General features: G+C 40.3%; 1 pseudogene; it reads right to left on the reverse strand.

Moving 5' to 3' along the window:
- Positions 1–2,636: 2,636 nt before the first annotated feature.
- On the reverse strand, positions 2,637–12,848 carry LOC149555535 (ABC transporter C family member 10-like; annotated as a pseudogene).
- Positions 12,849–13,818: the final 970 nt, after the last annotated feature.

Genomic DNA, 13,818 nt, shown 5'->3' on the forward strand with positions numbered 1-13,818 from the left:
CCCATAGCTAGCAACTCCTCGATGGTCCTTTTGATCTCATCCTTGAGTCGCTTTGGGTGTCGATATGGTGTGATCATGATAGGCTTAGCACCTTCCTCCAGCTCAATAACATGCTCAATGCCTCTGTCCGATGGCCTGCTTGGTGGAATCTCACTGAATACCTTTTCGTACTTAATCCTCAATTTCTGAATATCAAGATGATATTCCGTCTTATGTTGCTCCTCCTGTGTAGGTGTCAAAGTACAAACTGTTGCCCACTCTATATCATTATGCCTAGTTAATCTCTCCAGCCGCCTAAATGAGATAGTCTTGATGTCTCCATTACGAATAGCCTTAAGCACATGAGTCCTACCATTCACTTTGAATTGTATCTCCATATCCTCTAGTCTCAGGGTAACCACCTTCAATGAATGTAGCCACTACATTCCAAGTACTATATCCATGTCAACCATGTTGACCACATGATAGTCCGCCTTAAACTCATAGTTGTTCAGGCGCAAAGGTAGGTCTCGTACCATCCTGTCACAACGAAGAGTGTATCCATCAGCTACCTTGACTCTTAGTCCCACGAACTCCTCAGTAATGAGTCCATGCTTCTCCACGAATCGTGCATCAATGAAATTATGTGTGGCACCTGTGTCCAATAATGTAATAACCTTCTGCCCAGCCAAAACTCCCCAAAGTCTGAAAGATCCCTCTCTCTGGATACTAGACAGTCGTGCTTCCTGTAAATGTAGCTCTGTTCCCTGCTGTTGCCCTGCACTGTCTATCTCCTGCTCTCCCTCTGCTTCATCAGGATCCTCATCATGATGTTCTGAACTATCTGAATCTGAGCCTTCGTAATAAGCCCACATTGCTCGGTTGGTCTTCCCTTTTGGCCTCATAGGACAATCATGGCCATACTCATACAGGCCTTTGCAATAGAAGCATAGCTTCTTCCTACGCAAGTCATTAAGTGTCTCCTTGTCCAACCTCTTACTTTCCTCCTTAGGTAGTTGTGCCTCTCTATGAAAGGGTTTCCTGTCCCTATCTTTTCCTGAAGGGAAACTCTTTGCCTGGAATTTATTTTTAGAAGCTGAAGAGGAATCCATGTCACGAGCTTTCTTAATGGCTTCTTGCAAAGTGGGAGGGTTGAGAGCTTTAATCCACCCTCTCAACGGATCAACTAGCCTATCCATAAATAAAACCAATAGCCTCCGTTCAGATACATCTGTTACTAACACTGCAAGTTTCTGAAATTCTAAAATGTATGTTTCCAATGATCCCCATTGTTTAAGCTGAGCTAACTCCTTGAAATGGATTTCTGGATCCTTCTTATCAAAACGTTCAATCAGTCTCTCCGTAAACTCCACATATGAGGTAATGTGTGCATGACCCATAGTGATCATACCATGATGCCACCACTCGTGTGCTAACCCATCCAGGTGAATTGTTGCATACTTAATAGCTTCTTCCTCAGACATAGGGTTCAATTGAAAGTATGTGTCAAGTTTTTGAACCCAAGCTCTTGCTGTAGACTTCCCCGAGCCATCATAATATGGTAACTGAAGTTTCCCTACTTTCTTTCGTAGCTCATAGCTCTAAGTCCTGTCATGTCCACGGGGCATATGCTTCATCCGCACATCCATATACTCTCTAAAGGTGATTGCAGCTGTAAAATCTGGACCTCCTGCTTCCCAATCTCTCCTCAGCTGATCCTGTATGTCAGTGATCTGGGGTTCTGGTGCTGGCTGCTCTGGAGCTCTAGGAGGGAACGTGGGAATCATAGGCCTCGAACTCACTGTCCTAGCTTGCTGGGGTGCATGACCGAAATTGTTCCCAATTTGTTCGCCTCCATTATGTATCCCATCCTGATTATTCCCATTCTGATTGTTACCATTCTGATTATTTCCTCCACCTATGTTAGCGTTCAACCCCATTTGACGAGCCATCATCTCCATCATAAGCTCCATTCTCTGATTTTGTTCCTGTGCTCTTTGTTCGGCTAATCGTTGTCCCTGTGCCAAGGTGTCTAATAACTGTAAAAATCTTTCCTCTCGCTGATCTGGACCGACATTCCCGCCTCTATCCATATTGTAGTCGTAGTCTTGATCAAAGAATACCTCCCCTGTGTCTGTATGACTAGATTCTATGTCCACCTGTACAGATGTGCTAGACTGTTCGCTCTGCAAGTCTGAAATCCTATCTTGTCTTGCTTTGGTATTGTGGAAATTATAAAGCCTCTGTCGCATGCTCAAACATAAATGTTCTGATTTTAGTGTTTTGACATTTCGTCAAACACTTTCCCTTCTATCCAGCTGTTCCAAATTCCCTATAAGACCTCCACAGGATGGCAGGACTTATAGCTCTGGTACCACTGTTAGTAACCGTTGCACCAAAAGCCTGGACTGTTAGTAAACAACACCTCCCCGCGTTAAGGGGGCAACCCCAGGATAGCCTCACTGGCGAGGACCCCGGACACGTGGTAGCGAAAAATCGCACGGACAGACCTACGTCACCTTCCGTTAGGGGCCCACTCTGGGGACATCACATGTAGGGCATGCACATGAACCCATGGAGTGATGGTGAGTTCCAGTTATTATTTTGAGTTTGACATATCCTTTGCTTTAGTGTTTATCAATTTTTTCTATTGACACTTACATTTTGATGCTTTTTGTGATGGGGTTAGTATTCATTTCAAAACTTTTGACTACAACAGTTTCTATATCCTCCTTTTTAACTAATTGATCCATTTTAGGTGCTCTGGATGATCTCTCCTATTCCTTTGGGACTTGATCTGTTGAATTTCATTTTCTTGACTCACAGGTTTTTATTTTGAGGGTGGCATTCTACTTGCTGATTAGTTAGAACCCATTGTGTCTTTATGTGCATTCACAAGATCCTGGAATGCCTCACTAGAGGCTAATAACTCTTGATAACTCCCACTTATTTGAGACGAAGTTGAAGGAATTTCTACAATTAAATTCATATAAACTATGGGAGCAACATTTTATTTCAGTAACTAGAAAGCATCTTGATGTAACTCCCTTAGGAAATACATATGCAATCAGACATCTCTTTCATGACTACCCAGTATGGTATCAAATGCTATTAGAAAATCGGCTCAATGTGTTATAAGGATCACCATCCTTTTTGAAAGTGCATCCATTATGTAGTCGTAAACAAAGGAAACAAAATGATCATAAACTAGAAAGTAGATTGAGATGAGATTGCTCCCATATACATTATATTTCAGGAAGTTTATATCAAAAGAAAGCCAATACGATAGAGAAAAGTGGCATTATTTAAGAACCTTAAACAGGTCAGTAGTGGTATGAGCATCAACAAAATTGAAAGCTAAGTTGTCGATTCCAACATTGAAAGCTAACTTGTCGGTTCCAATTTGGGTTTGATATTCGTTCAAATTTTTTTTAGGTAGGCTTCAAATTCGTTTTGGGTCTGTACATACAAGAATATTTAAAAAATAAAAATAAAAATATCACACACACACACACACACATATAGATGCAACAATGCCTAAGTTAATACACCACTTGTTTACTATAGGGTAAATAGATTAATGCATACAGATAATGAACAAGAACAATAATACTTCTTTTATTATTCGCATATGCCAAGAGGTTACATAATCTGTCCAATAATTTACAATGATCTCAGATAAGGTATATATACTTCCCGCTAAACCTTCCCAAAGGGGTTCGTCAGCTACATGACAATGATAATCTACATGTCGGCTACCCAATGTTTACTGATGACATCATCCTGTCGGCCACACAATCTCTATTGACAACATCATCCCATTAGCTACGAATCTCTACTGATGACATCATCCCCCCAAAAGAAAAGTCATCTCTGAATGACAATTACAAAATATTTGAGATAAATTAACAAAATGGAATACATTAACTGACTAACTACAATAAGATAGATCTGTTTCTATCACACCACTTTCATAATCGTCCTATGCCTACACCAAACTGGTTTCCAAACCACATTGCATTTGTAGCCTTTGCTAACATAATACTGGTTCCTTAGTTGACCTTGATAGCCACCCGTGCCGCTTTCTCTGTTTCCAACTCCTCGGTACCCTAAGCCAAGTGTTGTTGTACAGTCTTCAACTAGATGATCAGCTCCTCTAAAGCTCTCTATGCATCCACCAAGACAACTTCACGTCCAACACCTACTCTAAGTACCTCAAAGCGTATCACCCCTCTCAAAAGGCATGCTCTGTTGATCTCTCCACCTTTGGCAACTATGCCTGTAGCAGTTCCAGATCTCATCAACTGGTCACACTTCCCATGATTGATAACTAAATTGACTGATAATTGCCTCTCTATCACTCTTAACTACTCTGATGCTTTTGTCTTCCGAGTTGAAGATTAGTGTCGTTGCTGCATCACCGCTAAACTCACACAAAATACCCCTTGCATTCATTTGACACGGAATGTAGAGCTGTGAAGGACAGGAAAAACAATCCACGGGAATGTTGTCCCTACGGAATTACTGTTCATGGGAATGTTTGTTGCTGCCATGGGAATGTTGTCTTTGCAAAATTACTCTATCCACGGGAATGTTGTCGCTACAAAATTACTCTGTCCACGAGAATGTTGTCGTTGCGAAATTACTTTGTCCACGGGACGTATACAACCTAGTCTGCGAAAATGCACAAATCCACATGCAGGAATATCCGTGGAACTCTCCACCGCAAGACTCAAACTTTGCAGGACATGTGATCTGCGGCCACATGTCTGCAAGACACTTCGTGTCCAGTGGATACCCAAGGTCTGTGGAATAGGTGTTTGCAGGACACTCTTGCAACACTTCACTTTTTTTTTCATTTTTCTTTTTTTAATTAATTAATTTTTACTTAGAATTTTACTGCTCCTCGATACTCGTCGACGACGGAATAGGTCACACATGATATATTTTTAACTTGCCACCATTCAACATTTTTTGAATTTCCTATCCATCCAGTGTCCATAACTTTATTGCTCTGTTATCACCTACTTCCCGGATCTAGTGTGACCCGACCCATTTGACTTTAATCTTCCCTAGTTTGATTTCATTCCGTCTGCTATACTTCAGCTTCTCCTACCATATATTCCACCTATTTTGTGTAACTTTCGTGGCCCATCGTGCCTGTAGTCGTTGCTTATCTAGTTTATTTCTTTGCTGTTGACATTTTTCTACTAATTTCATGGTGCAGTGCAACATTTTCTTTCTGCGCAATTCATTCATTGTGTATTGGGTTTGTACTGTATGTTCTTCCCCTCAGCTTCAGCCGTAACCGCCTTTCCTTCTTCCGCTTCTTTGTATTCCTTTGGTCATTTATTTTCCTCTTCTTTCTCATCTTCGTCGACCCTTAACATATTATAGCTCGAAAAGAGTTTGTAGTCCTCTATCTGCCAATGGAAAAGGTCATTCACCGAGTCTAGGTCGTCCTCATTTGATCCTCCTAATCTCAATACTCCATCCAATTCCATTCTCTTCTTTCCTTTATCATCATGGTCACCTTTACCTTTTGAGTCTGATAATGTTGCCTCCTCACCTACCATTTGCGTGTGCAGGTCAATTATGAATCTTTTACGTTCGCACTCCATTGATACGGTATTTCATTTCCAACCGTGTTTTACTTTTGCTTGCACTAACCAATTCTATCCCAAAATAGCGTCATATCCTTTTCTTTTCAATGGGATGACCACAGAGTCCAATAAAAATGGTTGCATTCCAATAGTTACCAGTTTTGCCATCAAGGTTCCCAATGGTTTGATCCCATGTTGGTCTACCGTGAGCAATTGGAATGTAGGTGGCCACAACGTTGGCTGTCCCAACCTCTTCCTGGTATCCTCCGGTAACACATTCATGCCGGACCTTCTGTCCACAATTGTGTCTGTCAGAACCGTTCCCAAAATTCCCATCTCAACAACTGTCAGATGCCTTTCGGATGTAAGGGCTAGCAACATTGTGTCCTCTGCACTTGCTCTACTTTCTTTCTCCTTTCCTTGTTCTCTTGGTAATTTAGCAGTGGGAGTGATGCTTGTGAGTGCCAATTGGAGTTGAGGCATTGTGAGCAGCAGATCATTTATCTTAACTGGCACTTCAGTTTGTAATATCTATCGTACGATGTTCTGTTTTGCATAGTTTCTTGCTAAGGTACCAGTAGTGTCATTCAAGTGTGCTTTGTCTGCCTGCACTGCCTTTTCAATTCCCACCTGTGCTTCCTCTAATCTCTTCTTTTCCTCCATCGGGTCAGGGTACAATTTTTCTTGCTTCCATGTGATTGCTAGAACCTCCTCTTCATCCTTCTTGATGGTGATAAGATCCACTCCTAATTTTGTGCACTTGGCATCTTCATGATCTCTAGGACCGCACCATCTGCATAACAACTTCGGTGCATTTGCCATTGTACAGTCTTGGGCAAAGTGGCCCCACAAATTGCATGCTCGACATTGTACCATCCAACGGTTGTTTGCATCGTACTGAATTCGGCTACGGCTTCCATTATTATTGTTGGCCTTGTTGTTTTGCCCTTGCCTATTATTTATGTACCCTTCTGATGTGGCACCCTCATTACTGGTGTTTTTGCTTCCTTCTGACGTGGAAGCCTCCTACGTCAGGAGCACTTGTTGAGGTCCTCTTGTTTTCATATTGAAGCGGCATTCTTTTGTGGAATGTCCCAAAGTTTGGCAGATCTTGCAGAACTAGTTCTTTGGACAGGATCCCTTTGTCTCACCTTTTTTCTTACATTCCGTGCACCAGAGGTCGTTTCCCTTTGTCTCTTTCTGCATGTTTTTAAATTCTTTCATCATTTGGATCATATGCTTCTAGAGGGCTCGGACCTTCTTGCTTCCCTTTTCGTTGTCGTTGCTCTCTTCTTTCGAAGATGCATCATCATTTGACTCGGATGAGCTACTCTTCTTCTTTTTTGTTTTCTACTCACTTTCTAAGTTCATCGCCTGATTGTATGCTTCAGTGTATGACGATGGTGGCACAATCTTCATCTTCGTTTGTAACTTTGGGTGTAGTCCTTCAATGAACCATCTCTTTTGCAGCCCATCCGCTGGCTTACTTTCCATCTTGTTTATTAAGTCTTTCAATTTTCTAGCATATACTTGAACTATTTCATTTTTCCCTTGCTTCGTGTTGTATATCTCTGCTACGATCTCATTGTCGTCGCGCAACAGTTGAAATTTGGTGGTAAATTCCTTTTTCACGTCCACCCAATTTGTTAATTTTTAGGGATCCATATCGGGAAACCAATCAATTACTACACCCCTTAGGGTTGCCGAAAATTTGTGACCCATTCATTTGTATCTGTTATGCCATTCGCCCTCCAAATTGTTTCGCATGTTTTACAGTGTCGGATTGGATCGACTATTCCACCACCATCAAACTTTGGCAACTTTTCCTTCCATCCAGCCATTATTACTTGATTGTGTGTACGGGCGTTGTTTGACACTTCCACACCGATGTTGTTTTGCACTCCCACACTAGCATTGTTCTACACTCACTCATTGGTGCTATTCTGCACTCCCACATCGCTGCTTTGCACTCACACACCAGCGCTCTGTACTCCCACATCGATGCTCTCTTCGATAGTTGTCTTATTTCCAACAGTTGTGTTCTTTGGTGAAGAAGGGTCTTCATTAAGCAAAATTGTCTGTTCCAAAAGTGTATTGTAGACGAAGAGTTCACTCCATGCTCATGCTCCCTCGGCACTTCGAGCTGTGCGAGTCGTGCGAGTTAATTCCCTTCTGTCTGGATTCTCTTCCCTCAGCGAATATAGGTTCAAAAATTCCTCCCTTGCTTCTTCCACCAATTCCACTACTTGTTGAGTCTCCAACAATTCCTCAATGCTTCGGTATTTATCGGCAAGTTGTTGAAACCTCCATCTCCGTTCGGCCTGTTGTGCGAAAATTAAATTTTCTTGTGCGGTGCGTATTCCATCTTTTCCCTTTCGCTTATTTCTATCCTTGTTAAGTTGATTTCGAATTAGTCTATGTTCCTCTATCGTCGTTCTAGGTCCATCAGACAATGACGCCAAATGTTTACTGTAAGGTAAATAGATTAATGCATACAGACAATGAACAAAAACAACAGTACTCCTTTTATTATTCGCATATGCCAAGAGACTACATAATCCATCTAATGATGATTTAAAATGATCTCGGATGGGGTATATATACTTCCTGCCGAATCTTCCCAAAGGGGTCCGTCGGCTACATGACAATGCTAATCTACCCATCGGCTACCCAATGTTTACTGACGACACCACTATGCTAATATTAAAACAACATAGAAAAGTACAGCACCATGTCAATGCTTTAGTTAAAAAACAATAATGTCAACATTAATAATCAACCTTCATTGATCAAATATCATCAAAAACAATCAAGCAAATCTTCACCATTCTGCTGTTGCAAATATGTAGCACAAAAATTAACGCTATTGGCCCATTTAAGGAAAATGTTGTGATTGCTACCATATTGTAAGCTTCACACATCAATTCTCGTACTCAATGATTCAAAGAAAGCAGCTTTGGATCAGATTGGATGAAGCCAAGAAAGTAGGCTCTGGATCCAGAATTATCCCGATTTTGTTCAACCCATAGTTTTCTATACATGTTAGCCTATATGCATGTATTGTGGTGTATTACATACATTCCATAATAGATGCATGGCACTTCTATACATCCTAATTCCTCTGCTAAAGTAGCATTTAATTCAAATTAAATATGATTAGTAATTTGAATCTAATCATGTGCTTAAGTCTACTTTGGCAACAAAAAAATTAAAAATTAAAAAGTAAACATAGGGTGTTTTTCAACCAAAATCTCTCAAAATTCTGCCCGCGTTCCTCTTCTGGAAACCAAAGTCATCCAAAAGTCATCTGAATTCTGCATGGGTTCCTCTCAGAGAATTCCCACCGAAATTTGGTCTCTGTGGCAGACTTTTGACAAAATTTTACAAGGACCAGACTTTTGAGAGAATTGAACCAGGAATTCCCAGGTCCAGGAGAGAATCTGCTAACACAGACCGAAAGGATTGCCCAAAAGACAAATATCAGCATCCTGTTACAGATCATGAACAAGTTGTATATGTTGTTTCTGACCACAACTAAAATTGACACCTCACTCCCCAATTTTGGTTAGATCACCAAAGGGGAGATCCTTAATTACTCCCGGTCCTCCTCTTATGAGGTCTTTTGGATCACCTCTTTATATTTCTTCTTGTACAGGAGCCTCCCAAATAATATGTTGTCCTGGACTGTTCCACTTTGAATCCACATAGTCTGAGAAACATATGCAAGAGTGCCACAGACTTGTGACCGTGGAAGCAAGAGATCAGAACAATCACATAAAGGAAAGTGGGTCAATAAGCAGGTTAAGAGAATAGTAGATACAAAGGATAGTCACATTTCCCCCCAGCTTTGGTACCTACCAATATTGCAGCTAAAACAGTTGATTTTCCAGATCCAGCTTCGTCACAAACAACCCCTTTTTGACCATGATCAGCCTCCATGTTGATATTATCAAGGCTATCATAACTTAACGTCACTGATTTGACAAAGATAGCGTGTTCAGACATTGTTGAGTACACCACTCAACGGTTTGATCCTGCAACTCATTGCTTTCCAGAAAGTTGGAGAAACACCTCAACGAGATCTTCACCTGAATGATAACAGCAATGACATTAGGCATTACTTGAATTGGTTCTTGAACAAGGAGCACAGTAGCTATGAATGTGAAAACATTTCTTGGAGTTGAAGAGATTTTAAGTAGCATGTTGCAAATGTATGATCTGATTAAAGACCAATGATTCTATCTCTGATACCACTTGATCCGTAAAACTAATCGAGCACTTACTTGGAATAGTTCACGAGTTAGACTTACAAAGATTACATTAGTAAATCTAACATCAAGATCTTTTAATTACCAATCTGAATCCAATATGTAAATCCAAACCTCTAATCTACTAAGCTCAAAGAAACAACTGCAAGATTAATCACAAAAGAATAGAACCGAGATGATAACGGAGTTCACTGAAAATCGGCTACATCTCCAGATTCGCCAGAAAAATGAATCAATCTATTGACTTCAAGACTTGGAAACGCCACAAGTTACAAAAAGAAGTCAGCTTTCGCCTTACAAGAGGTTTCAAGAAAGCAACTCCACCTATGACAATAGCTCCCATGTTGGCAAGACGTCCTTACAGAAGAACGAGAAGAAGCTTTGCAACAGCTCTTACAAAACATGGATTCCTCCAAGGAAAGCTTGGCTTACAAGAAGAATTTCTACGAGAAGAATTGGGAAGAATTGGATGATCAACTAATGGATCCCCCTTAGGAGACCCTCCTAGTCTCCTTTTATACATAAAAATAAGCCAAAATTAGGTTTAAACAAATTGTTTTAAATATGGGGCTTATTAATTAACCCCATATCCAAAATCCCCCTTTGGCCTTTTATAAATTTGGCCTTAACCAAATTTGGGGATAATAAGTTATCACCAATTAACAATTATCTATATTTAAAAAGGGTGCTTGGCGGACTGTTACAAGTTAAATAAAATGTCGCCACTTAATATAACAAACTGCGTATTTGGTGCAACGGCGGTTAACGTTTTGATTGGTCCGCCGGTCTAGGGTTCCAACCCTGCCGGCGGCTTCCCTTATCTCCAATTTTCGGCAGGAAGGTTTAAATAAAACCTATGCCAAATACACATTGAAGTTACGGCTACCGCCGAGGGTTTGGAGCTCAAAGGTGACGGGTTCGATTCCCGGCGACCCCTTCATATGCCGAAACAAAAATTTTGTAATTGACACGTGGACTGCCAACTAAGCAGACTTGCCACATGGGCTCTTGAGGTCGTGCCACGTGGGCTTCCTCGCCAAATACGTGGCACATACTTTCTGCCCTATAATGCAAAGTGTCAACATTTGACTGGCTGAGAATGCTAACTGTATTTTTTGTGTCATCATGCTGATGTCATGCCACATCATCGGTCAACCATTTTCCTAATCATCTTTGACTGCTCATAACTTTTGCGTATGAACTCCTTTGACGAAACGAACGCTGTTGGAATCGTGACGACAAGACCTTCGAATTGATGTCAACTTCGATCAATTTGGTAATGATGAATTTTTTCACCTTTTTTCATCCCTAATGTCTGAGTTGACCAGCCTTTGACCGAGCTTTGACCAGTCCTATCTCGGACATACGAACTCAAAATTTGACGAAACAAATTTTGTTGTGATCGTGTCAACGAGCCCTCCGAACTGACACCACTTCTAACTGATTCTGAGTTGGTCAAAATTTCACCTGCTCGAAGGCCTAGGTTGACCCAAACTTTGACCATGCGTAACTTGAGAAAACAGACTCCTCTTTCGCCTGTTCAAGTAGCACCGGATTCAGAATTTTGTGCTCTACGCAGCGGCACTGCTCCTGAGAGAAACTGGAACACTTCAATTTTAGGTCCTGAAGATCCTCTTGGATCAATGTAGCAGATGCAACCAAAATTGGGGGTGACCAAAGCAATAGCATACTCTATGTTGTTCAAAACTGAAATGCCGATAACCCTTCCTACTCTACCTTGCACAACTTTTCTATACCAGATTTGATACGTTTTGCCCATGCATGCCATTTCAGTGACTTCATGTGAATAAGAGCTTCTGTGACAGCTCTTAATTGTTCATCTTGGACTGACGGGTTCAATTTGGAATTTATGCTGTTTTTTTGCCAATGGAGAATTACAAATCATGGTTAGAACTTAGAATGATAATTTTCATGGCTGCTACTGTAGCCCATCCAATCATATGTGAAAGGACACTTAAGCCAATTACAAGATGGAGAAATGTTCTCCAAGTCAGGTGAGGCCAAAAGGGAAATTTACCTATATAATAAGCATCTATAGACATATAGCCCATGATCTCTCCTGCTCCATGGACCTGTTTAGCTTCATTGGATAGCTTTAATTGTTTCTCATAGATTTCTTTTACTAATGAGGAGCGCATCCTGAGACCAATCCTTCTAGTGCCAAAATACCATTGCTTTGAGATAGGGGCTTTAGGAGCTTTGCTAGAAAGAGAGCTCCCATTAAAGAGTGCCTTCCAAATTTGAAGGATTGTTTGCCTTTTGAAAATCCAATAAACTCATTTAAAACAAGTGGTCGACAAGACAGTTGTTATTTTGCGAAATGCATAGATCCCAGTCCTTGCTAGACTTTTCCAAGGACAACAAGCTAGAGCCCAAAAGACAGATGAATTAGCAGATGATCTTTTTCATTTTTGCCTAACTAGCTCTTCAGTGAATTTCATATAACATTTCTCTGCCTAATATTCCTCACATACTTGAGGCAAATCATTTTCTTCAAGAGGCTTTTTTCTGCCATTACACAAAAGAGAATTCAACCACCAAAATAAAAAAATGTCATCCTGCCAAAATTCCCTGCTTTGTCAAAAAGGAGTAACTTATGGATTTGACTATTCAGTAATGGGTTTTCGTGCACCTATTCATAATTTAATAACTCATTTTAGTTATGGCTAATTAGAATGGGTTCTGATAGAAGATTGCCTCTAGAATTTGAAAAATCGTTTTCCAGGGCACAAATGAGCATCAAACAGCTCACTAACCATGTAATTAAAGGTAGAAAAAGTTGAAGCTTTGCAATTGAACACAACAGAGACAAAATCCAGTGTCTCTAATAAAATGTGATAACCCAGCAAATAGGAAGAAATGCCTTTACAGTGCATGTGCACTAAAGGGTCACTGATGAAGCAACGACTAACCGTGCTAAACCTTGCACTGAAAGGACAACCAGATTGTCAGGGGAGTAATAGAAGCCCAGTCCCATATATTCTTGTGCAAAATCCCAAATTTACTCGACCCTAAATGACATTGATTGTCACAATGGATGCTTGGAATTGTGTTTGAGGCTTCCCATTTCTAAGAGTACTTGTCTGCCTAGACTATTTGAGTAACAAAATAAACCCAAATTCTAACAAGAAAACCGAATGTGATTAAAATTATGACATTTTTGGTGCATAAAGGCAATCGGAAGGCATAGAGAAATTGAGCGTCAAACAATAGGGGAAAGTGGCAGACAAAAGGAACAAATCCAACTCCCTGTGAAAGCCAGACCATAGATCTGTGGCAGACAAATGAAGTCAATTCAACGCAATGACAGGCAGGAATTTACAATGTTTAAAGAATTTCATACCAAATTTCAAAAAATAATCAAATCAATATTTGAACTTTCACTGTTCTATGACATGAGGTGGGGAGGTTTTCCATCAAATATTTATGATATCATTTAGTTTAAAGTCTAACTCAATAAAACTAGCTTTGCAGTTCACTGATAGGAGTCACTCCCAGCATTTGTAGGCATCAAAGGCTTAGTAATCCGAAAACATCTGGAGTGAAGGCCATTAAAAAATTTTAAGCCTAGACATGGATGATATAAATGCCTGCGATTTTCTCTTTATATAATGAAAACCTTCTGGTAGTCACCTCTTAGTGATAAGGATTTTGGGATCAGAAGCCCAAGCATCTGGTAAACTCAGGAAAAAACACTACTTCTCTCAATAGAGATCACAGCACAAAAAATCACTCATTAAAATCATGGATAGCGACGAACCTCAAGATTTTGAAAAATGTTTTCATGTTGTTAGTGATATTGATGTGAAAACTGGACACAGCTTGCAGGAACAATACCATGCAACCCTATGAAATAAAACACCTAGATTGATCTTTGTAACATATTTATAACAAGCTAAAAGAAAATTTAAAAATATTGTCTGATTCTTGAGCTAGAGATCATAAAA

Source organism: Cupressus sempervirens, chromosome 5 (genome assembly GCF_028749045.1).
Source record: "Cupressus sempervirens isolate cs-2001-9-10 chromosome 5, ASM2874904v1, whole genome shotgun sequence".
Classification (NCBI taxonomy): Eukaryota; Viridiplantae; Streptophyta; class Pinopsida; order Cupressales; family Cupressaceae; genus Cupressus; species Cupressus sempervirens.